At 43.0% G+C, this 24,603-nt stretch overlaps 1 protein-coding gene across 10 annotated transcripts in view; it reads right to left on the minus strand.

Moving 5' to 3' along the window:
• The window catches only part of TNS1 (tensin 1), a 404,124-nt gene that overhangs the window by 301,564 nt on the left and 77,957 nt on the right, over positions 1 to 24,603 (minus strand). The window lies entirely within an intron of this gene.

Here is a 24,603-nt window from a genome sequence, read left to right on the forward strand (position 1 = left end):
ATTGATTATATTCTCTGCAGCCAAAGATGGAGAAGCTCTATACAGTCAGCAAAAACAAGACCTGGAGCTGATTGTGGCTCTGATCATCAGCTTCTTATAGCAAAACTCAAGCTTAAACTGAAGAACGTGGGAAAAACCACTGGGCTAGTCAGGTATAATCTAAACCAAATCCCTTATGAATACACAGTGGAAGTGAAGAACAGATTTAAGGAACTCGATTTGGTGGACAGAGTGCCTGAAGAACTATGGATGGAGGCTCGTAACATTGTACAGGAAGAAGCAATAAAAACCATCCCAAATAAAAGGAAATGCAAGAAAGCAAGTGGCTGACCAACGAGGCCTTACAAATGGCAGAGAAAGGAAGGGAAACAATTTGCAAGGGAGATAGGGAAAGTTACAGAAAATTGAATGCAGACTCCCAAAGAATAGGAAGGATAGTCAAGAGGGCCTTCTTAAATGAACAGTGCAAAGAAATACTGTAGAGGAAAATAATAGAAAGGGAAAGATCAGAGATCTGTTTAAGAAAATTGGAGATATTAAAGGAACCTTTTGTACAAAGATGGACATGATAAAGGACAAACATGGTAGGGACCTCACAAAAGCAGAAGACATCAAGAAGAGGTGGCAAGAATACATTGAGGAATTATACCAGGAAGATCTGGATGTCCCAGGCAACCGAGATACTGTGGCTGCTGACCTTGAGCCAGACATCCTGGAGAGTGAAGTCAAGTGGGCCTTAGAAAACCTGGCTAACAACAAGGCCAGTGGAGGTGATGGCATTCCAGTTGAGCTATTTAAAATCTTAAAAGATGATGCTGTTAAGGTGCTACATTCAATATGCCAGCAAGTTTGGAAAACTCAGCAGTGGCCACAGGATTGCAAAAGATCAGTCTACATCCCAATCCCAAAGAAAGTCCATGCCAAGGAATGCTCCAACTACCATACAATTGCACTCATTTCACACGCTAGCAAGATTATGCTCAAAATCCTACAAGGTAGGCTTCAGCAGTATGTAGACTGAAAACTGTCAGAAGTACAAGCTGGATTTCGAAGGGGCACAGGAACTCGAGACCAAATTGCTAACATGCGCTGGATTATGGAGAAGGAATTACCAAAGAATGCTCCAACTACCGTACAATTGCACTCATTTCTTCACACGCTAGCAAGGTTATGCTCAAAGTCCTATGACAAGTCCTTAAAGAAATGGGAATGAGAAATAGGAAGAAATAGGAAGAACAACCTTCAAAACACGGCCAAAGAGCCCAAAAAACCCACAACAACCACGAAATGGGAATGCCTGACCACCTTATCTATCTCCTAAGAAATTTATATGTGGGACAGGAAGCAACAGTTAAAACTGGATATGAAACAACTGATTGGTTCAAAATTGGGAAGGGAGTACGACAAGGCTGTATATTGTCCCCCGGCTTATTTAACTAATATGCAGAATACATCATGCGAAAGGCAGGACTGGAGGAATCCCAAACCAGAATTAAAATTGCAAGAAGAAATATCAACAACTTCAGAAATGCAGATGATACCACTCTGATGGCAGAAAGTTAGGAGGAATTAAAGAACCTTTTAATGAGGGTGAAAGAGGAGAGCGCAAAAATGGTCTGATGCTCAACATTTTTAAAAAAAAACTAAGATCATGGCCACTGATCACATCACCTCCTGGCAAATAGAAGGGGAAGATATGGAGGCAGTGACAGATTTTACTTTCTTGGGCTCCATGATCACTGCAGATGGGGACAGAAGGCACAAAATTAAAAGACACCTGCTTCTTCAGAGGAAAGTGATGACAAACCTAGGCAGCATCTTAAAAAGCAGAGACATCACCTTGCCGGCAAAATTCCGTATACTCAAAGCTATAGTTTTTCCTTAGCGATGTATGGAAGCAAGAGCTGGACCATAAAGAAGTCTGACTGCCGAAGAATTGAGGCTTTTGAATTGTGGTGCTGGAGGAGACGCTTGAGAGTCCCCTGGACTGCAAAGAGAACAAACCCATCTATTCTGAAGGAAATCAACCCTTAGTGCTTACTGGAAGGACAGATCCTGAAGCTGAGGCTCCAATACTTTGGCCATCTGATGAGAAGAGAAAACTCCCTGGAAAAGACCCTGATGTTGGGAAAGTGTGAAGGCAGGAGGAGAAAGGGAGACAGAGGATGAGATGGATGGACAGTGTCATCGAAGCGACCAACATGACGTTGACCAAAACCCAGGAGGAAGTGGAAGACAGGAGGGCCTGGTGTGCTCTGGTCCATGGGGTCATGAAGAGTCGGACAAGACATAACGACTAAACAACAACAAACATTGCAAAGTAGCAAACAATACACTTTAGGGGTGGTTGTTGGGGAGGCCATCCTCCCCAGCCCAGAATTTGGTTTCCTGCCTAACTGTATTAATCATCTCCATTACAATTTGTGCTTTGCTTCAACAAAAGTACTCTTGCAGAATAAACACAGGTGGCGGGTACATACTTCACGAAACAGTCATGAGGACAAATTGAAATAATTTTTTGGTTTAGTTTTTTAAATAACTACAAGAACAAGTGTTGCAGTCCAAAGGGAAAGATCAAATTTCTGAACTGGGGTTTCGATTCGTTTACTTTATATCTTTTAAGAGAGGGAGGATTCTGGTAAAATGTAATGTTCTTTCTCATTTCGCCTTCAAAAATAAGAGACAGAGCACATTCATAGACCATGATGTGTGGAAACACAAAAGTGGGAAATGTTGTAACATTTATATAAATGCATGCTTTGAAATCTTGCCAAATGCACACTGTAGTTAAAAAATTAAGTATGTGCATTAACCTTCCAATACTTTTCCGCCAACATATTCAAGATTGGTGGGTTCCATCCATGTATTCAAAAACTGAGTCCAATTAACCCTCTCTTTCCCCAGTTTCTATCTTGCATACTATCTGATACTTCAGCTTCTGCCGTGCACTGACAGATAAGCTTGCTTCTTTTAACATTTCTTTGAGTGACAAGTGTCGTGTGAAACATTGGGCTAAATGTGCTACAGAGTCCCAGCACTGGCTTTTATGTTCAGAACAGATACAGCACCAGGTGCCAACAAGCCTTCAGAGTGACACACATGCCCCAGAAATGGAAGTCCCACTTTCTCATTCAGGGTGTCAGCTTCCATGCTCTATCCCTCCCCCCACCTCTGCTGCCTTGTCCTGTTGTAGTTTTCTACCAGGCTTCAGATGAAACTGGGTCACAGAGGCGCTTCACTGAATGTGTGCTATTTGGCCTCTTAAAAACAAAGAATTGAAGGCAACAGATGAATAACTTCCGGAATTCTGAAAGATGAACAAGCATCTTGCTGTGAATTCAGAAAGACAAAGTCCTTTTCCATCAGGACTATCACATGGGAGGGGGTGGACATTCCCCACTGTTTACTAAGAAAGAAAGATGCCAAGTCAAATTGCAGATGGAGTTAAGAGCTCCTCAAAAGGCTGGTCACCTGTAGATCAGGCAGGTGACACAACTGGAAGAGAGCACGAATTCCTGTCAGGACAAAGACTCTGAAGTTCTTTTGCATTGGCCCAGTTGGCTGAAGCAAGCCAGAAGAGTAACTAGGAGGTACCCTCTCATTAGGGACATGGTGCCACTGCAGGTTAAACTGCAAAGCCTCTGGGCTGCAAGGTCATAAGATCAGCAGTTCAAATCCACGTGACAGAGTGAGCTCCCGTCGCTTGTCCCAGCTCCTGCCAACCTAGCAGTTCGAAAGCATGTTAAAATGTGAGTAGATAAGTAGGTACCACCTCGGTGGGAAGGTAACGGCATTCCGTGTCTAGTCACGCTGGCCACATGACCACGGAAACTGTCTACAGACAAAACACTGGCTCTACGACTTGGAAACGGGGATGAGCACCACCCCCTAGAGTCGAACACGACTGGACAATTTGTCAAGGGGAACCTTTACCTTTACCTACCCTCTCATTAGACAGAATGAGGCAACTATCTCAGGTGAAAGACACTGGGTGGGTGGGTGGTAGGGGTTAGTGGGAGTGGCACACTGGGCATTCCAGTTTTTTGGATGGCAATGTTGTATGTTCCAGGCAACCTGTCCTATACTTCCTAAGCCACCCTCCCGTCCTCAGACATAGTGACAGATGCTACCTCATGACTAGTGTCAAGTTAAAATTCAACTGCCAGTCCACTTGTGTCTCTGTAGGGGAAAGAAGAAAGTGTCATGGCTAACTTTGCCTCAGGTAGCAACTCACTCCAGGATTCCAGGCTCCACCAAAAATGGTTTTAGGATCACTATCACTACCAAAGCTCTAAATCATTGGGGCTGCTGTGTGCACAGAAGAAGTTCCTTTAGAGGATATTACCTGAAACTAAAGCTCTATGAATATGAGGATATGTCAGTGTTTGAAAATAATTTGGACTAGAATGATTTCATTTTATCTTTAAAAAGAATCAGAAACAAGAATCATGGATAAGTCTTGAAAGACCCAGTTCCTTAGAACATTATGATGCAAACAGGACAGCAAAATTTCCATGAATGGTTTCTTGCCACTTCTTGACAAGGCTGTGTCTGGCCCTCTCGCCCTCAGCTGTTCAAGACAGCATTGCCAACGGCTGCACTTTCTCAGCTGGTACAGATGGCACAGTAAGCAACCTATTGCCAGGCACAGCGAGGCCTTTTAGCTAGTTAATTTTAAACTGGGAGTGAGTTCACAAACCTCTTTGTACATGCCGGTCTTGGGCTGTTTTAAAAGAGTCTTTTTAAGCATGTGCAGAGTGACTCATTGCTCATCCAAATGACTCCACCTTCGAGGGATTCAGAAAGCAGAACACCTTGACCAGATTGTGTGCAACCTGTAGTCCTCCAGATGTTGACAGAGTCTAAATTTCAGCACCACTCAATACTGATCAGCTAAGCTGGCCAGAACGGATAGCAATGGCGGCCCAACAATCTCTGGAGGGTCACAAATGGCTCAGATTCTAGAGCACGAGACATAACTCCAAAGCACCTTGAGCCCAAGCACCTTCCATTTTCAAAAGTAAGTACTGGGTTTTAAAAGTCTGGATAGCTCAGTGAATTAGGTGTCTGGCTGTGGAGTCAGTGGTTTGGAGTTCAATTCCCCGCTATGTATCCCAGGAGAGGTGGCCTTCTGAAACAATCCCAGGATATCTCCAGAGAAAAGGAAAGGAAAACCACTTCTGAGTACTCTCTACCTAGGAGAGTAGAGAGTAGAACTGCTAATCTCAATTTAAAGGGTTGCCATTAAGTCAGAACTGGTTTGACAGCATAGGATCCAATATACTGTAACCATTAGACGCTAGCATTAAGAAGACAAATGCAGCATCACAGAAGCAGGAAGCATAGAAGGACACATGCATCCCTCGCCTAGAAGTTTGCTCCTTTTCTTAGGTTCTCCCTGCAACAGTAAAGGGCAGTGAAGAACCCAAACTCAATCATTCCAGAAGGACTCGGAGATCTACATGATCTCACTCCGTACAGCACATGAGGGGACAACAATCGGCAGTTAGCCCCTTTGTCATGATTCTCAGGGACCAGGCAGCAAAATAACATCTTGCCTCACCAACGAACTGAAGTAATATGCTTTATTCTCCCCTAAGTCCCACTCTTTCCACTGGTGACCTATATACCTGACAAAGTGAGCCACCAGAGGGTTCCCGTCTTCTCTATAAAAATCTGCATAAAAGGTCTCCAAAAGTTCATGTGCTGACATCAAGAGGCAGCTCTTTCAGTCTGTTATTTGCTTTATAAAAAGGGATAACACAGGAGACTCAAAACATTTTCATAGAGGGCAACAGTGAGAGCAAGAGAGAGAAGGGGGGAAAAGACAAATAACTGGGGGGCAAATGTCCTGAATTAAAGAAATGTGGAGCAACGCAGTTATCTGTATAGGTCTTCTCTGCATACTACTTATTCAGCGCCGTCTTTCCTTTTTGTTGGCTTTCTCCAGCCAGCTGCCTTTGTCCCTGGATCCCGCCAACCAAGATGCTTTATTAACAACAGCTTGGGCCTGGAAGTCTGTCTCCCCCACCCCACCCCGAGCAGCCATGCTTACATTTGGTTCATATTTCCCTTCCTCAACACACAACACTCGCTTCACATTCTATTTCCAGATCAGACAAGCTTTGGAAACAGAGAAGGGGGTGTGCCAGTGATTGGCAGCTTTGGGAGGGGGGGAGTAAATATGAGGGGGGAAAGCAACTCTTTTTTTTTTATAAAAGGAGGAGGAACTTTCTTTTGGAACTTGTGATGCACTGTGCAATATTACTGAGGTGCTTCTGCAATATTCAGTCTAGCTCCATGACACAGAACTATCGGCCATGAAAAGCTTACAGAGCATACACAGAAGGACCAGAAACAGTTTTAAGGTAGCTATGTATGGTGGCTGGATAGCTCAGTGGTTTAGGCATCACCAGATGTTGGGAGTTGGATTCCCCACTGTGCCTCCTGCGAGAAAATTCTATGATTCCAAAACATGGCTTTTTTAACCTACCGCCTCCAGCAGCCCTGAAATTAAAAGGCGCCTTCTTCTTGGGAGGAAAGCGATGACAAATCTTGACAGCATCTTGAAAAGCAGAGACATCACCTTGCCAACAAAAGTCCGAATAGTCAAAGCTATGGTTTTTCCTGTCGTGATGTATGGAAGTGAGAGCTGGACCATAAAGAAAGCAGACCGCCGAAGAATTGATGCCTTTGAATTGTGGTGCTGGAGGAGGCTCTTGAGAATCCCCTGGACTGCAAGGAGAACAAACCTATCAGTTCTAAAGGAAATCAACCCTGAATGCTCACTTGAAGGACAGATCCTGAAGCTGAGGCTCCAATACTTTGGCCATCTCATGAGAAGAAAAGAGTCCTTGGAAAAAACCTTGATGTTAGGAAGGTGTGATGGCAAGAGGAGAAGGGGACGACCAAGGATGAGATGGCTGGACAGTGTCTGCGAAGCAACCAACATGAACCTGACACAACTCCGGGAGGCAGTAGAAGACAGGAGGGCCTGGCGTGCTCTGGTCCATGGGGTCACGAAGAGTCGGACACGACTAAACGACTAAACACACACACGCCTCCATTAAAAACAAACAAAAACAAACATTGGTTATGAAAATAACTGCTTGATAGCAAATAACTGTTTATATTTCTGCACATGGTAAGAACATACAAGTGAATGACACTGAGTGGCTGAGAGACCACATATGACATTTCTTGCTACTGAGCAGGCAGAAGCCGTGGGAAGAGAGAGTCGGAGTCTGTTAGTGTCAGTGAGTGAGTGTTTGGACAAACTTCGTAATTGTGTTTCTTCTTCAATTTCTGCTAATAAAACTGGTTATTGCTGGGTAAAGTGACTTTCTGATATTATTGCAGTGAATTTCGTAACAATATACACTCTCTGGAGCACCTCTATGTCTGGGAGACTTGGGTGTTGGGAGTGATACAATTCCAGTCAACTTCCATAGCTTTCACCACATCTGACTCCTCCCTGGGCTTTTCTACCCAGGATGAGCAAGATTAGTGTGGCTAGATGGCTATAGAGAGGGAGTCCTAATGAGAACCATGGCACAAAGAATAAACTGAGTGAATGAATGATGCTTTTGAGTTGTGGTGTTGGAGGAGACTCTTGAAAGTCCCCTGAACTGCAAGGAGAACAAACTTATCCATTCTGAAGGAAATCAACCCTGAGTGCTCACTGGAAGGACAGATGCTGAAGCTGAGGCTCCAATATTTTGGCCATCTCATGAGAAGAGAAGACTCCCTGGAAAAGACTCTGATGTTGGGAAAATGTGAAGGCAAGAGAAGGGGACAACAGAGAATGAGATGGATGGACAGTGTCATCAAAGCTACCAACATGAATCTGACCGAACTCTGGGAGGCAGTGGAAGACAGGAGGGCCTGGCATGCTCTGGTCCATGGGGTCATGAAGAGTCGGACACAACTTAATGACTAAACAACAACAACCCTTTTTCAAAATTAAAGGCAGTAAAACATGATTAAATATTTTATATTTTGTATTCAGGGCACTTCTGACTGCCAAGTTCTGAAGCTAAACAGTAGGGTTCAGTCTTTTTCATTCAGTTCTGTTTTTAAGTTCTGATTGTAATTGACTTGCAGCTGACATCTTGGCAAGCTTATCCTGCTAATTAACTTGCAGGGGATCTCTACTCTTATGTAGCAATGCAACTCAGCTCATCAAAAGGGCATTTACTGGGCTCATCTTATTTATCGACAACACTGTCATCATCCAGTTGGCAAAATTGAAGATGAAAAGGCAAAATTTTGTGGTAGTTTAAAGGCCAGCAGAATTACTTCTGTGTCAGCTTTTGTGGACCAAACTTACTTCTGCAGACATGCTCCAAAAATCGAGCTACATCTGAAGGAGCACAGTTAGTTGCTTATCTCTGGTATCCTGGTATGTAACTCACCTGCGCCTCATCTAGTTTGTTATTCCCTGAAAACCTAGAATGGGTTCCGCACATCATACAAGATTTGTTTTTATTGCCATGCTTCAGACATCGTGAAAGTACTGTAATTAAATGTATCAACAAACCCCAGAAAGACAATCTGAGCAAAGAAATAGACATAGGAAATGGCCTCACACCGAGTCAGACAACTGGTCTGTCTAGTCCCATTACTGTCAACACAAGGCTGGCAATAGCTTTCTCACATTTCACACAGGGTTTTGCCATCTCTACCTGGAGATACTAAGGACTAAATCTAGGACCTACTGTGCTAAACATGTGTTTTCCTGAAATTTAAAAACCCATATGGGGCAAAACCTTTATTACATGAACTCAAAGGTTGCAAAACTGCCATACACCCGTCCTTCATAGCCTAAAAAGGATATAAAAACACTCATTCAGGGTTTAATAAAAAGCAGTCCTCCAATAGATGCCTCCCACTCTCAATGATTTCCAAAAAGTACGGTTCCAAATATTTTTTCTACCATATTCAGCTAAGATATAAACGCATTATAAAGGTACACAATGTTTAACAGCAATTCCTCCACACACAAACATACATACATACATACACAGAGAGAGAGAGAGAGAGACTTCACAATTCATTATGTCTCCTTGTGGAGAAGCTGGAATGCATTAACCAGTTCCAGATTAACCATTAAGCAAAATAAGCACGTGTTTAAGGGCAACAACAAGAGAAGGGGGCACCACAGAGTTTTTTCAATGCCAGATTTACCATGGACCATGGTACATCCCCCTTAACAAACCACATCCATCCATCCAAATCCCTCGACATTCTCCTTCCCTCAAGACCCCCAAGAAAACCACCTCCCTACTAAAAGCAATTGAGTATGAACCAAGAAAATCTAAAAAGTATAAAGACTCACCTAGTGAGAAAAGTCATGTTTTGAGTGAAATGATCAATCGTTGCTTGGTGGCATTTTGTTTGTTTGGTTGTTTGTTACGTCTGTATTTTTGGGAGGTTGGGAATGGATAAGGAGAAAAAAGTGCTGCTGGTCTTTTAGACCTAAGGCCTCTGCACTATATGTGCAAGCCAAAGATATAATAGCCACTGTTAAAAACACCCCAAAAGGGATTCCGAGCTCTTATTTGAGCTTTTCAGTTTACAGATTCTGAAAAAATCTGTCTACATTAATCAAAGCATGAAAATGCATGATTTGGTTGGAAGCTGGTAGTTCAAAGTTTGGATTGTAAACTGGTAATTTGATTACGTATGATTTAGCATATATGGTTCTTTTTTTGCCACGTGCTATATAATTAAATTACTGTATTTTCATGCATATGCGTATTTTCATGCATTATATGGGTTTTTTCTAAGCCATGGGGCCTGCCACATGTCTTATCTGTAGGGAGCACCATAATCTTTTCAGTGCTTAGGGCCTCTACAGGTCTTAATCTGGCCTGGGCATTAACAATCCTTGTGTCTTGGGAAGTGGGGAAATTCAGAGACAGCCTCCAGTTACAGCTTCAAAAATGTACAGCAAAGGAAGCCATAAGGCAACTCTAGGTGGATTCTGAATTTTCTTTCCCATCCATGCCAACCTCCTCTTTTGCTCCCTGCTTCCCTGTCAGGTTACAGCTGTCCTATGAAAGAGCCAACTCATTAAAGCCTTTTATCACCTTGTAAGTACTTTTATTGCTGTTTTTCCTCCTACTTAAAAAAAAAGTTTACAAAGTGCAAGTTGCAGTAGCCGATTCTGTTCATTGCTTAGCTGATCTCATTGGTACGATATCCTTCAGTCTTGCAGAAGCACACCATATATGGGTAAGGGGCAAAAAGCCACAGACAGGGGTGGTAGTCTGGCAAATCAGAGCAAATGTATTTATTTAAAATATTTATGTCCCACCTTTCCTTTAAAAAAAGAACCCAAGATGGCTTACATCATTAAAAACACATTAAAAGCTAAAACAGTAAATTATTCAAAAAACTAATAATAATATTACTACGGTATTATATTAATATTAAATAATACATTATTTTAAATATTAAAAAGGACAGATAACATATTAAGCATTGCTAAAAACACAAATCAGAAGCAACAAAATATAAGACACCCCGTTTCTTTTCTTCTTGACAATCAGTCACTAAGGAAAAGCCTGCCTGAAGAGAAAGGTATTTGCTTGCCTGCAGAAGGACAATAAAGATGGCACCAACCTAGCTTCCTGTGGGAGGGAGTTCCAGAGTCTGGGAGCAGCAACAGAGAAGGCCCTCTCCCATTTCCCTACCAACCACATCTGTGAGGGTAGTAGGAACAATCCCAGTCTTAACACCCAGGCAGGCTCATAATGGAAGACACCATTTTTGAGATAGCTTGAACCCACCCAAGCCATTTAGGATTCTATAAGTTAGAACCAGTACTTTTAATTGTGCCCAGAAATGGATCAGCAGCCAATGAAGCTGCTTTAACAGGGGGCTCATGTGGTCCTTGTAACCAGCTCCAGTGAACAATCTGGCCAAAACATTTTGGACTTATTGATGTTTCTGAGCACTTTCCAAAATGTCAACAATTTAATCCAGGTCAAGGAAACAAGATGATCCAGCCACTGTACATCCTCTCACATGACTCTCTCGGCATTCCTTACTATACTCTTGTAAATGTCATGCAAAACAACTTTGGAAGGTTTCAATTTCCAAAGGAGAGGATGTGTGAGTCTGTTGCGGTACAAACAAACTAAGACTACAATAGTATCTTTAATAATTACAGCATGAGTGTTTGTGGACCACAAGCCATTTCATCAGATGCATGGAGTGTAAGACTTGTGCTTTTGACAGCAATGCCCAGAATCCCCTTCAGGTAGATGGACCACTGAGATTTTGGGCTATGTAATCCAAAAAAGTAACTTCTTCCAAGTTCTAAAAAGTGTTCTGACTGCCTTATAAATATTCCACATGAGGGACTCAATCAACAATGTTTGTGTCTAAACTTAAAATTTGATTAAGGGATTCCCAGTTCATTGTTTTAGTCATAACAATACCATTATCTACCACCTCACCACCAGCATGAGATGGACCAAAATACATGCCTGAGGTGATAGACAATATGACACTCTTTTCCCATTCTGCTCTCCAGCAGAAGGCAACAGCTAGAGAATTCATGAGGACAGTATGGCGAATGCCTCCACTATTTTTTCACCAGCAGTATGCCACCCGAGGAATTTGACTGGAGATATGCATTCAGATTTGGAAATATTCGGAATTCACCAAATAATATAGTTGGGAGGGGACTAGGATCAGTAAATTCATAAATATGTTATAATTCAACAGGGAGATATTAGTATATTAGGTTTAGGCCCCTTTGAGGTATATGAGGCAGGGGAATAAGATTTTGTGTTATATAGACACTTAACAGATGTTGTTTCTATGTGTGTGATTTTCATTGGAAGTGTTTTATGTTCTGCTGTGGCAGAATCAGATACTGTTTTTGAGTAGAATCTACAGGCAATATGAAAGTGGGATTGGTAGAATTATTATTATTATTTATTTAATTTATACCCCGCCTATCTAGTCGGTGAGGACCACTCTAGGTGGCTAGAAGAATTGGGTATTTAGGGAAGGCTGTAGGAATGCTGCCTGAACCCACTGCAGAAGCTTCTATTGAGAAGAGAAGGAGAGAAAAAAGCCTACTACTACTACTATGAGTTCCCTAAACAAAATCTGTCACCCAGCTGCCTTGTTCAGCACTGACGCTATGAAAGAGCAGCTGTGCTGAACTAGGCAGTACAGGTGTGGGCCTGTGTGTCTCTGCCAAGGAGGTGGCAGGAAAGCCTCTGGTTCAAAGTGGAGCAGATAGGAGTAGACCTCAGACAGGCTTCAGTGACATATTTGTGCAGTCTAACTGGGGGTGCCAGGCATGGGGCCAAAAAAAGATAGTGAGGGCACTTTGCTCCCCAAGAGCTGATGTGCCAGAGAAGGACAAGGATGACATCAACACTCAGACTGACACTGCCAGCTTGAGCAGCAGGAATGTTGCTGTTTTTGTGGTTGGGAAAGAGATTTATGAAGAGCACCAAAGATTGCCTTCCATAGCCATACCATGCAGCTCTATCACATTCAAGAAAGGGTTTACCCCCCCTCCCCCATTCCCAGCAAATCTCTCCTGTGCAAAGCAGCATGGTGTGAACTCCCCTTCAGGAACATACACATCTGAGGTGGCGGTGGAGGAAACTGAGGGGACTTAGGTGGGCACTATTTCAGAAGCATGGGACACTGAAATCACCCTTGCCCCTCCAGATGCACTTGCCCCACCAGCTGCAGGGACTAGTATCAATGACAAGTTAGCAATCCCTGTTAGGAACATGTGGACCAAAACTGGAGATCCCAAGGAGTCAATAATCTGCTCACATGGCTGAGTGCATGGGCTAAAAGAAGGTACTCAAGCATGGGCAGGACCTGGGTCATCTCTACAATAATAGGATGCTCAGCTATCTAAAGACACAGCACAGGGCATTACTGCTGGCAAATGAAGTGGGGACTGTGGGGGCAAATGACTTCCTTATTGTGATGGGTAAAAGTCATCAGAGGGCAGAGGTTGAGCCACCAGGCCAGGGAAGCAGGTAGATAGATAGGCAAACAGCAAGAGGTGGGAGGCAGCAAATTTCAGACCCACGTCACAAGAATAAATTCTAGGCTGTCTTGAAGGACAGCGGGGAAAGGCCTTCTGCAGATGTGAAAATGCCATGATTACTCATCACCTAGGGATGATGACAGCCCTGGTGATTAGCCATGCTTGCTGATGGAGAACACTGGTTCCCAGTGACCGAACTGGCACCCCATTTCCAATTGCCATCCTGAACAATCTGCTGCAAGGTGGTGCCACATTTATATTGGGGTATCAGGCAACAGGTAGAGCAACAGTTGGCCAGGGCACAGAGGGTACATTTTACAAGTGACATCTGGAACAGCCAGGGTGTAAAACATGCTCATCTCTACCTGACACTGGTAGGACATGGAGGAATCGGGCATAGAGGAAGACACAAGGGCAGGATACAGGTGGGCCTCGTTGAATGTGACTGATGGAAGGCAGCCACACAACACATCACATTAAAGAGGCTCTGAGGGACATGTGGCAGCAGTGAGGTCTAGCTACAGAAAGGCAAGGTCTCTTGTCACAAACATGGTGGCAGCACTGCAGGTTGGGAAGATGACAGAGATGCAATGTATAGCCCAGACACTCAACCCAGTTGTTCAGGATGCTTTGCAGGGCAGCGAAGACACATGCATACCTAGTATAACTAAGTGGGCTATAAGGTGGCAGGGCATTTTCACCAGCGCACCTGGGGCAGTGTGCTATTGCAGCAAAGGCAAGAAAAACTGGGATTGGCACTGCAGGACCCAATCCAAGATGTGGCAGCTCGATGGACCTTCATTTTCTACCTGCTTGAAAGAGTGCTGGAGTAGCAGTCTGGGATTGGGCACGGGACACTTCCACTGGTGTGGCTGCTCCTCTGGGCAGAGAAGAGTGGGACATGGTGGGTCAAGGGGTCGATGTCCTCCAAAGCTTGGAAAATGCAATGCAGGTCCTTAGTGGAGAGACAGCCATCTTTAGCCAAGGCTTGGTTGGCATGATGGAGGGCATAATGAGGGGACGGTCTACATGAACAGGGGATTCTATAGAGGGAGAACCGCTTTTTCCCCCTGGCCTGAAGTGGTGGGCCTGGCCAGTGAGCTAAAGGATCTCCTCCACTACAGGTTTGCCACCTCCTGGAAGAAGGAAGAGTATGTTCTGGTACTGTATTGCTCTTGGATATTAAGCAGCAGCTGGGGGGGGGGAGCCAATGCCAGTCAACTTTTCATTAGATGCAGCAGCAGCAGCTAGTGAAGAAGGTCCAGCTAGCGCTGATGGGTCACGCAGAGCAGGAAGGAACTAGCAATGTTCATAGCATCCCCTACCAGTGGTACCAACAGTTATACAGTGGTGCCTCGCTTAGTGATGTTAATCCCCGCAGGAAAAAATGTTGCTAAGCGATTTCATCACTAAACAGAATTAAAAAGCCCATAGAAACACATCAAAACACCATTAATGCGTTCCTATGGGCTTCAAAAGTAACCTTAAAGCGAAGATCCTCCATAGGGGCGGCCATTTTCGGTGCCTCTAAAGCGAGGACACACAGCGGGTGGCCATTTTGTTTACCCGGCAGCCATTTTGAAACCGCCGATCAGCTGGCCGAAAATGGGGGCTTTGCGATGATCGCAGGGAAGCGATCATCGCAAAGCGAATTTTCCCCATAGGGACCGTCACTAAGCGATCACTTTTGCAATCACTTAAACTCCATCACTAAGTGATTTTGTCGCTCAACGGAGCGATCGCTAAGCAAGGCACCACTGTATTCTAGATTCCAAATCCCTCGCTCCTGCAACACACATGGCAAGCTTTCTAGGACACTATTTTGACAAGCATGGTCAGGGCCCATCCTCTAGAGACACCACCTCAGAGGAAGGAGATGGAAGAGGCATCAGTAGAGGCAGTGTATGTGTGGGAGCCCTGCAAGCCAAAACAGACTGATCTTACTGGGTGCAGGAAAAATCTGCTTGGTGAGGTCTAGTCAAGATGTCAGGGGGACTCCTGTCTTGCCCACCAACTAGTGTGACCAGTAAGAGGGTGTTCTTTCAAGCAAGGGACATTGTCAGTCCACACCACTCATGCCTCAAACCTAGGTTTATAGAAAATCTTATTTTCCTTAAGGTCAGCCTTTATGTAAGAGAGAACAGCACACTCTGCTCACAAGACTAGGCATTCCATGCTTCAGTCTTCTTCCTCCTACTGGCATTCCCACTCTTCAGGGTTCAGTCAGTCTGCCCATGAGAGTCATTTCCTAATACCTGGGCACTGCTGGCTGTTGCTGTGCACTCTTTTTGTTTGGCACAATCACTGAGAAAGTGTCAGAGGGAACAGGGAAATTCTTCAAAAATGTTTTGCCTGTTTTCTAAAGGGGAAAATAATGGCTATATAGTATTCATACTGAGTGTAACAGAGTTCTAGTTATGTGGAAATTCTCACGATTTAAAATTCTGCATCCCAAACAATGGGCTGTAATTCTGAATTCCAAATCTGAATTCTGAATCTGAATTTTGGTGCTAGTGCCCATCCCTAAATTTGACTCACTTTGTCTAATGTTATGGCCAGCCCTGGTAGAGAGGCAAAAACAAAAACAACCCAACCCAAATAACATGATGACATGAGAAGGACCGCTTTTGAACAATCAGAAGCAAAGTAATTTGGAAAAAAAATATTTGCCGCAAGAACTAAAGTGGAACAATTTGAGGGACACAATGAATGAAAGGAGCTATCAAGAACCCACTTTCAATTACATCCAGTGTCTCACCTATCTGTTTCCTGCCACCACAAGAGGCCTGCAAAAACAGCATTTCAGCCCCACACTTCACTCTTTAACTGAGTGAAAATCAATGGTTTTACACTTGTGGCAGTTGGGTGTCTATTCTAATTTATTGCCATGAGTGGATAAATGGGGTGGGGGGACATGCTTGCTGTTATTAGTTGATTTTAATGCTTACAGGTTTTTTTCCATAAGAAAGAAATCCTTTATTTTCCTTAAAATGATCGCAAACTGTACCAGAGGCCATTAGTACCCCGGGGTTTACTAAAGCTTGCGTAAACACCTACCCAGCTCAGGGTGTGGCTGGGTGGAGCCTCCAGCTCCCAAATTTTGAGGAAAATTACTGTACTGCTGAAGCAACAGTTCTGCTGTGGCCACTGGCTGATTCCGAGCATAAACAGGCAACCTTGTGACCTCCAGATACTCTGGCTTACAATTCCCATAAGCCACAGACAACATGGTCAGTAGTTAAGACCAGAGATGTAAAATTTCTCAAAAGAACAAACATTCTTTCTGGGGGAAAAAATTTGAAATTTTCAGAAATTTCACATCTCTAGTTAAGACCTTTAGAAATCATAGGCTAATATAACTGGAGAGCACCACGTTACCTATCTCTGTTCTGGAATCTTTCCTGAACTGACAAAATGGATGGGTCAACAATTGCTCTGGGTTGCTGTCCTCTGAAGATGCCCATGGCCACAGAGACTGGCGAAACGTTAGGAAGAACAATCTTCAGAACACGGCCAAAGAGCCCGAAAAACCCACAACAACCATTAGATCCCGGCCGTGAAAGCCTTCGCGAATAAATTGCTCTGGGTACCAGTTCACTTCTGAGTGTGATCTGCAGTGGTGACTTGCCAAATGCAAAGGTGCTTGGCCTCTACAGTGGACCCTCTACTTAAAGAATTAATCTGTATTGGAATGGTGGCTGCAAATCGAAAAGTCTGTAAGTCGAATCTCCATTGACCTACAATGCACTGAAAACCGATTAATCCCATAACCAGTGGTTTTTATTCTATTTTTGTTCCATTTTAGTTTTTTTCTGGTCTGTAAATCGATTCTCTGGCTGCAAGTCAAATCTAAATTTTGCAGCCAGAGAAGTCTGTAACTCGAAAAGTCTGTAAGTCGAGCCGTCTGTAAGTCGAGGGTCCACTGTACATTGTTTAGAATCTGTAAGATTCCTTGTGGAGCTTAATATCGACTGAAGATGCCTAGTGGGAAATTACCCCTTAAGTAGTGAAAAAGATGAGAGATGGGGGGGCAGAAAGATGGCCTTGAATTGACACCACAGTTCTGGAAACATTTTCTGAGGGTTCTTCTGCCAGAGTCTGCTTTTGTAAATCTCTCAACCTCTCCCTCTTGTTTGGTTGTATAAGGCACAAAGTAAGGAGACTGCTTGTTTGCCTTTGATTGAACTTTATAGACAATTTCTTAGGGATTTTAAAATTTTAGTTTGGTTTTATACATCTTCAGTATGTAGTCGAAACATATTAAATTTATGGTTGGGGGGAGGAGTTCGAAACTAATTTAGCTTATCAAACACAGCCCTGATCTCCTGGAGGGAACAATAAGAAATAAATTTGAAAGGAATAGGTGGGTTTTTGCTTTTTTTCCTCTCCCCTTGGGCAGATTCCAGCCAGGCAAAAGAAGGAGGTGGCCAGATTTCGTCAGCAGAGGGAACTGGGAGATACTGAATGGAAATCCGAAGCCCATTTTTCTCCATGCACAATGAGCAATCCGTTTTCTTTTTAACAGACAAAACCAGATCTAGGCCCTAATGACCATTTCACATCAGAGACTTCATTACACCCTGGGCATCAAAAGAAGCTGGCCTAACCAACAAGACCCCCTTGCTGGGCCAGCAGGCTATTTGGGCCCCTCATCAATCAGCACTAGCTCACTAATTACCTTTAATGACAGCCCAGGTGTCCCGTTGTAAGGGCCAAGGAGCCAGCTAGACCACTTCACAGTCTCCTGCCTGCTCTATAAATCTTTGCTCGGGCCCATTCACCAACATAATGGATCCAGGCTGCCCTTCGTGCTCTCCTGAAGGGAAGGGTCAAGCAGCAGCAGTTGGGGTGAGGGGATGCAGTTCATTAGCATGATTTAGGGAATCATTAAGAGGTGTAATGGAAGGAGGATCAGATTAGCTATTATGACATTCCCTTCTACCACCAGAAAAGGTTCCAGCTTCTTAGCAACCCAGAGTTTGGGGGAGACACTTCGGTCCTTTTCAGTCATTGCTACTAAGCTCCTTACCACAACCCAATCAGAGACTGGAAAAGTCATTTATGGACCACTATCTTTTGGCTACCTGGATATCTCGGCGGTTTAGGTCTCCGTCTGCAGAGCCAAAGGTTAAGAGTTCAGTTTTCCTCTGTGCGTCCCAGAAGAGCTGCACAGTCCCAAGGCACCCCCAGGTGAAGGGAATGGGAAACCACTAGGTAGAGTATTCTCTACCTAGAAAACCCTGAAAAGGGTAGCTATAAATCAGAATTGGCTTCAGAGCACATGAGGATGAGGATGATTTTTCAAAAGTTTTTTTTTTTGTTATGGGTAATTTTTCCAAGCTCCTGACTCAAGTGGCATGTCCATGTTCTATGTTGTTTGCTTCATCAAGTGCCTCTCAAAATAGTGTGGAGAATGGCATTTTGAGTTTTTAATGACCTCTCCCCAAAAGATTTTCTGTCCCAATCAAGGACTTGAAGAAAGGATCCAGTCACCTTGAGAGGTCAGAGGAGATCTACATAACAAAAGGGGAAATGTAACCATGTCTATCTTTTATAATCTCTTAAAACATCTAGATGGAAAATGTTGACCTGTGTCATTTTTGAAGGCATTGGTGTCTTTTCTGGATCTAGACCTAAGACAAGGAGAACAGCAACTTTGAGCACTTACTAGCAACTCACATTCTACCCTATTAATTATTCAAATTAAATCCGAATGAATGTATTTAACCTAGATTATTTTGCCTCAAAGGACATAACAAGATGTTACAGAGAAGATGCAAGGCTGACACGTCTCCCTTGGTAAAATTTCAGGAAAGAAACATGTGGTATGTAGAGATTTTGGCTCATGTTCTACTGTAACTACCTTCTACTTTCTTCCATCAGTTTGATGCAAGTTTTACTTTGCATGGTATTTCCTCCCTTGTACGTGTGTACTGTGTCCACTTTCAAGTGTATACACTGGTTTAATCTGAGTACAAAAAAAAATCCAATGCAATCCTGCCATCTGCAAAGTGCATATGCAGAATGGTAGTGTTGGTAACAAATCTAGAATTTTTTTAAAAAGGAAAGAAGAGAGATCACTCAAGTGTTGGTGTCATTCCCAAAATGTTGGTGTCATTCTGCTTAGGTAATGCAGAACCCTAAAATCCAAGCAGAAATTGGATGGAGAAAATGTCTACTGCATCTCTAGCAACATAATGTCTTATATTGAGTTAGACCAGTGGTTCCCAACTTTGGGTCCCTAGATATTCTTGGACTACAACTCTCAGAAGCCTTCACCACTAGCTGTGCTAGCCAGGATTTCTGATCATCCAATAACATTTGAGAGCCCAAGGTTGGGAGCCACTGACTTAGACAATTGCTATATTGTATTTAAATTCAATTTTGTTTTATAGTTCCTTAACCTGGCTCCATAAGTGTCAGGCTACAAGCCTAGTCCCCAAGTGGTCCCAAGTCCCATCCCTGGGTGTTAGACTGCAACTCCAAAAATCTCTGACTACTGGCCACACTGGCTGAGGTTTCTTAAAGCTGAAGTCCAACAATGATTAGTAACCACTTATCTCTACTAGCTGGCAGTGGCTCCACTGTTCCAGAAGGGAGTTTATCTTCATTGATGGCAGATTGCTGTGCCTAAAAGAACCTCTACAATATCCAATATCTCACCCCAGCTTTGTGCATGTATGTGTCTCCTAATGCCTTGAGAGAATTATGAATTGTATCATGTTGTTTTACATGGAAGATTGGTTTGCCACCAGATTGAAAAGAAAATCCTGGAGTACGTGACATGCTCTAGGATGTGACAGTACATGACATGCTCTAGGATCAGCATAGGAACTAGTCACATACAGAGGTTCACATTCAGAAATGTAACTTCAATTAGCTATCACAAGGATTGGCTAAAGGCCAATTAATAAGTAATTGTATGAAAGAATCCAGCTAAAGAAGCACATGTCTCTAAGTGTGTTGGAGACATTCACTTTATACCCATTGCCCAGTAATGCCTTCTATCATGACCAGGATTTGCCTCAACTACCTTGCTTCTCTTCCTGGTCGTATACTTTGCACAAATTCTTGAAGAGCAACTTTCCTGCCTCCACAACAGCATAGCTGAAGGTGCCAGGAGACTGGCCTGGACAGAGAGACTATCTTCCTCCTCAGTAAGCAGTAGGCCTGTGCCTTCCTTCATCTGCTTTGACCAGAGAGAGCAAAAAAGTCAACTAGATGTTTTTTCCATCACTTGAGCTAGTGTGCCTTTGCCTTAATTAAAATCCTGTAAAACCCATGGGTTTCTGTCCCTAGATGTTTTGCTGCTGCCACCTACCCAGGCATTCTCTTGTTCTCCTTCTGTGTTGTTCTACTGCTGTCATTCCTAGATCAAGTATTCCTGGTCTCTCCACCACTGCTTTGCTAAAATTACTTTGAAACTGCTGCAATCACTTATTTCACTAAAATTCACAGCACCACAGGCCTTGTTTGGCAAAAATCATCTTTGGCATTGCTCTTCCAAATAGATACCAGCATGAATTGCCAGTTTGATGCAGTTCGTTACCCAACAGATGATCTGCAGTTTGGCACCCCATCTCCTCCAGCGGGGACCCGCTCAGTAGCAGTGTCCTGCCCTGTCACCTCTGGGCGCTACTGCTGAATGTGCGTCCACTGGAGGGGGAGGACTGCCAGACTGCAGATCAGCTGTTCAGCCAGGAAACTAATCGCACTAAACCACTAAAGCAATGGTTTGTGCCCATCTCTTCTTCCAAAGCATCCTGTACCAGCTTGCTAAGATCTGCTCCTGGTGAAGAAAAGTCACCTATTGTCCACTAGTTCTAGTTTTCCTGATTCTGCTCTCTTTCTCTGCTGCCTCTATATTAAGTTCCCAAACATACTGCCAGATCCAGGAAGGATCCAACAACAGCTCACAAATTGCATACTTGACCCCTATCATACCGTCAGAAGATCATTTCTCTACACATAGTATTCCCCGCTCATCTATTGCTTTGCTTTCTGACTGTCCATGGAGATGCAAAAAGACACAGCTGTTCTGGAACAATCTTTCACCAGTTAGTCAGTGCAAAAGACTGCATTCTGTTCCAATTTTGTATGTTTTGGGGGCAAGGGTGTCATCAATTTCCACCATTTCACTTAGAGGTCTATGTCCTCCACCATCATTCTTCTTATGTCTACCAAGAAAAATCCTATGGAAGATGTTAAGGGTGCAGAAATGGTCCAGAACAGAAGACTAGAAAAAGAGAAACCAAACAACATATTAACCACTGACTTACTTGTTCCTAGCTTAGCTATCCTGTACTTCCCAAGCACACCTGTGTTCACTGTTCACCTGGCAGCTGCTGCACTCTGACTGAACTCACACAAACCACAATGAATCCTTTAGTTCTCCTTCCTCCTTTTCTTTCGGGCCCCTTCCCTTCTTTATCTTTCCCATAAATTAAAATAATTCTCTGATTTGCTGAGCTCCAACCTTAACAGTCTTCCCCAGGAACCAAAGCCCAACCCGCTCCATTTATCCTATATATGATCTTACAGCTGACCTCCTTAAGGACTCACAGCACTCCTTTTAAGACCAGTCACTGAAGCTGAATCGCCCATCGTTTGATAACATGGATTTTTCTTGCCTTCTTTCTGTTCTGCTTCTGCAATGCAGAAGTCTTCCCAACCCTAGCAATTCATTAATTTCTTCCTAGACGGTGTACAGCTATGTTTGTTAGCTCCCAAAATTGATCACTGCATATACAATTTGCTTCTATGTTAAAAACAAAAAAGGCCCATAGAAAAACACATCAGTGTGACCATACACAGATCTAGAAAGGACACCTGTTAATGCAGCGTTACTTGGGAGATGTTATTGATTAACTCTGAGATCTTTTGTGGGTAAGCCACGTGCTTTATCATTTAGTCATTGCCCTTCCCACTCCACGACAATCAGTTTTACCCTGCAAGCAGCCACCATGAAACAGCAGCGGACAGACCTCACATGGCACTTTTTGTGCCAATTTGTTTGACATAATAAAAGTATTCCACCAGTATGGATTTTGGAATTTATTTTGCACCAAAGCCATCTGCTTTTATTTCTTACACACAAAGAAGCTTCTTCTTTTTTTAACTAGACATATTACTGGGTAGCCATGTGGCAGAATTATAAAAGGGGAGCAGCTGCAAATCTCCCATACACTCTATACACCTTAAAACAGCACTGATCTAAGAATAAACTCCAGTCAACCAAAATTTTCTTAAGCTTATATACACTCAGTTATTTGAAACAGAGTTGAGACTGAGACACACATACACACAAAGTAATCAAATGTATCTTAGAGTTTGCTTGTTGGGAAATGGTGCAAAGATGAAAGTTCCAAGTATGAATTGTCCATATTATGATAAATAATGTTTCCATTATCCAGATTTAAAAACAATCCAGAGTTTGCTTCATAATGGATAGTGTGACAGCATTATCTAGAAATAAGAAACAACAGGGGAAAATTACAATACGCATGTTCCTTTACTCTCAAATCAACATCTACTCAGCGGGAGGAAATCAGAACTGATACTGTGGAACCTGGGGTGGGTGGTTTTAATGTAGATTTAAGGATATCACCCTACAAGCCAGATATCTCCCATTGCAAGGACTCCCCATAGCACTCACTGTGATCTACAGAAAGAAGACCATTTCTCTGCTTGGTGCAGTAACTGCTGGCTTACAGCCCCCACAGAGGCTTTCTAGTTGGTTGGATGGATGGATGGATGGATGGATGGATGGATGGATGGATGGATGGATGGATGGATGGATGGATGGATACCCCACCCATATAGGCCAAAGTCCACTCTGGGTGGCTTTGGGCAAGAAAATGTTCCTCATTCATTCATTCATTCATTCATTCCTTCCTTCCTTCCTTCCTTCATTCATTCATTCATTCATTCATTCATTCATTCATTCATTCATTCATTCAATCTCACCTTTCTCCAAAGAAATAGACCCAAGGCATCTTACAAAGCATTTATAAGACAATTGATAAGACAGCTAAAAGTACAACAGATTATAATAGTAAAGGCCAATTAGAAATATTACTCATCCAAACTACTGAATAAATCACAGCACAATACAACTTAAAACCTTTTCTTAAAAAAAAAAAAAAAAAGGATAGCAACTACCATTTTAAAGGCCTTCCACAGTATCCAGTTACTTCCTAAAAACTTACAATTTTTCTCTTGGTTCAAACCTTTCTCCCATGCTAGAATCCAGTTTCTCCATCCCCATTTCCCCCTGCCTCCTTCTCTCAGTCTTCACTTCTCTGGATGGGACCAAGTATCACTGGCTACAATTCAGGCTATATGAATCATATCCTTTGACTATTTGAATTTTATATATGAACTGCAAACTTGACACAGCCAACCAACATTCCATTTTGCCCCCCTTCCCAATCTATGAAAACTAGAAGCCTTGATTTCTGCTTTATATTAAACTGGAATGTGTATGTTTCACTCAAGGCAAGAGATAGATCTCTCAACTGCTGCTGGCTCTTTTTTTTTCCAGAGATAATGGCCCAGCAACTGCATTTGCCTCTTGAATGAGTCATTTAATCTGCAGTCTCCATCATGAGAATAAGTTTATCTGTAGACTTTATGACCACAACACCTGGCCTAATTTTCAGAACTATCTTTTTTGTTTCTTCTCCGACCTCTACTTTGCTGATTGTTTCTCTTTTTTTGTTTTGTTCTGTTGCTATGATTATTCGGTTTTTTAAAAATCAAGTTATTGTTGAAACATGAAATCTTACACACCTTTGGCATTTTTGTTTATTTTTATTTTTTTAATTTTTTTAAATTTTTGCTTGAATCTGATAAAGGTTTCACTCAACTGCAAATTGTGTTGTTCATCTCTATCCTTTTCAAGACAAGGCAGCCAGGATTCAAGAAGCAAAGAAACATCTTTTCCCCCTCCTTGGCTCTGGAATGTCCCTCCTCCCCTCCCCAACATTGTATTATTCTCTTTCCTAATTGTCCCTAAAATTCTGTTTTAACATTTTTGACAGCAGCAATGTATCACTGCAGTATTTCTAGGCAACAGCCCTCAGTAATTTCAAGGTCTCTCCCAACACCTCCATCCAGATGCAGCTCGTTTCACAAAAGACAAAACTGCTACAACCTTCTATTTTCTTGCCCATCATCCCAGTTCCCAATGTGCTGGTTCATGATGAGCTTATCTACTGTTACTAGGGCCAGCAAAACAGAATAGAGTGAAAAGGGTACCCACTCCCAGTACACAAAAGAAATCCAACTGGAATGGAAACCAAATTTGTACAGGTAAGAGGATATCATTTCCCACTACACTTGCGTTTAGTGGGGTAGCTTTGAGGCACAGAAAGCAGCCACCATAAAGCAGCTACATCAGTAGCAGGGAGTGAGCTAGTGCAGGCTGCTTTGGGATGGTTGGGCTTGATTAGAGCGATCTAATCAAATCCAGTGGTTCACACAGAAATTGCTCCTGCAGTCTATCTTTGCCTTCTCTTAAAAGGCCAGTCAAGAAACTGCCTACAACTAAAGCCATTGCTATCAAT

The sequence above is a fragment of the Pogona vitticeps genome, chromosome 1 (genome assembly GCF_051106095.1).
Source record: "Pogona vitticeps strain Pit_001003342236 chromosome 1, PviZW2.1, whole genome shotgun sequence".
In the NCBI taxonomy this organism is placed as follows: Eukaryota; Metazoa; Chordata; class Lepidosauria; order Squamata; family Agamidae; genus Pogona; species Pogona vitticeps.